The sequence below is a fragment of the Amblyraja radiata genome, chromosome 1 (genome assembly GCF_010909765.2).
Source record: "Amblyraja radiata isolate CabotCenter1 chromosome 1, sAmbRad1.1.pri, whole genome shotgun sequence".
NCBI classification, from domain to species: Eukaryota; Metazoa; Chordata; class Chondrichthyes; order Rajiformes; family Rajidae; genus Amblyraja; species Amblyraja radiata.
This window is the reverse complement of record NC_045956.1, coordinates 181952885-181955277: the sequence shown is the minus strand read 5'-3', so window position 1 is coordinate 181955277 and position 2393 is coordinate 181952885.

The following is a 2393-nucleotide window of genomic DNA, read 5'->3' as shown; positions in this document are numbered from 1 at the left end:
AGCTTTCAACCATCTCTACATCAGCGCCGTCAATGCAGACTGGGGTGTGTGAACCGCTTCACTTCCTGAAGCCCATCACTATCTCCTTTGTCTTGCTGACGTTGAGAGAAAGGTTGTTGTCTGGACACCAGGACACGAGGTTCTTGATCTCCTCCCTGTACTCTGTCTCATCATCATTTGATATCCGGCCCACAATGGTGGTGTCGTCTGTGAATTTGTAAATTGAATTAGATTTGTACCCGGCTGCACAGTGGTGGGTTTACAAGGAGTAAAGATGGGGGCTGAGAACACAGCCTTGTGGAGTCCCAGTGTTGAGGATTATGGTGGAGGATGATCTGTCCAACGTACGCGGGTCACGGGGAGAACGTGCAAACTCCGTACAGACAGCACCCGTAGCCAGGATGGAACCCGGGTCTCCGGCGCTGTGAGGCAGCAACTCTACCGCTGCACCACCGTGTTCTTGTGCTGAAAATGTTTTTTCTCACCTCAGTCTTAAATGGCCTCCCCTTTATTCTAAGGCTGTGGCCCCTGGTTCTTGTCTCGCACAACATATGGAACATTTTTCCTGCATCTAGCTTGACCAGTCCTTTTATAATTTTATATGTTTCTATAAGATCCCCCTCATCCTTCCAAACTCCAGTGAATACAAGCCTAGTCTTTTCAATCTTTCCTCATATGACAGTCCCGCCATCCCAGGGATCAATCTCGCGAACCTACGCTGCACTGCCACAATCACAAGGATGTCCTTCCTCAAATTAGGAGACCAAAACTGTACACAATACTCCAGATGTGGTCTCACCAGAGCCCTATACAACTGCAGAAGAACCTCTTTACTCCTATACTGAAATCCTCTTGTCATGAAGGCCAACATTCCATTAGCTTTCTTCACTGCCTGCTGTACCTGAAGAAGAGTCGAGACCCTTCTTCAGACTTCAGATTCTATGTTCCATGTTTATGTACTGAGGAAGGGTCTTAACCCGAAACGTCACCCATTCCTTCTCTCCAGAGACGCTGCCTGTCCCGCTGAGTTACTCCAGCATTTTGTGTCTACCTTTATTAGGTATGTTACAAAACTTACCTTCAGCGGCGCTGCAGTTCTGCTACTGGTCGCATGCGTGAATTTTGTGCCTTTGAGGGGGGGTGGGGGGGGGGGGGGCGGGGTTAAAATGCGTTTTTTCACCTACTTATCCTGGATATATTTTCTCGGATTGCAAGCTTTTGCTGAAGAATTGTTCCGACGTCCGTTCTGTGTATTTTTTTTTAAATCGCCCAACAATTTCAGCATTGGAGTAATTTTAAAAATCAACTTCTAAAGCCGCAACGCCGAAAACGGGGACGGATTTCATGTACGGGACACGTAAAGGAAAGCCGTTTATTTTACATATAAACCTGCTTCTTAGGATGCCTTTAATCCACATTTTACGTTGCGAAACGGTGATTTAGGACCCGTACGAACTGGCAGTATTTTTCCTGCTGATATGGGGTTTAAATTCACCGCAACCGCAACGTTCCAAACGATCGCGTTCCTCAAAAACCCGCTCGCAAGATGATTTAAATGGCCATTAATTTACGGGAATTAAACACAAAACTCCTTCCATTTGGCCTATAAATCCATGACAATGAGATTTAAAAATCATGTTATATTGTGAATTCTTCTTGTGTGAATGTTATTTGGACACTTAGGCTATTTAAAAATGTTAATCTTTTCTTAAGAAATGGATAGATGTTTAGATCTAGTAATTGAATTTTGTAATTAGCTATAATTGGGTAACTAACTAATTATATGCTTTAATTTCAGGTCATCCAAGTAAGATTGTTTCATAACCATATAACCATATAACAATTACAGCACGGAAACAGGCCATCTCGGCCCTACAAGTCCGTGCCGAACAACTTTTTTCCCTTAGTCCCACCTGCCTGCACTCATACCATAACCCTCCATTCCCTTCTCATCCATATGCCTATCCAATTTATTTTTAAATGATACCAACGAACCTGCTGCCATATTTGTTTCAGAATGCCTCAATCTATAATAATTGCAACTTTCTTTCAGTTCTCTTAATTTTAAAGAAAGTTATGAGCTTTTGACTGTCCTTGATCACAGCTTTTGGGTTAAGTCAATGGAAAAGCAATAGGGAACAAGATGCTAATTTCCGAGCATGAAAATGGCCATAACTTTTTTAATACTTAAGATATGAAAGTGAATTAGGTGTCAAATTAAACTTATTTTTATGCTTTATCTGATGGGATAAATTGCAGACTTGATTTTTTAAATCTCAAAATGTTGTAACATTGCTACCTTTATATACTCCTGGACCCCTCCAGTCCACTACATTCCCCAGGGCCTGGCCATACAATGGGTTAATCTAAAGCAGGTATCAGAGCGTTGCTCA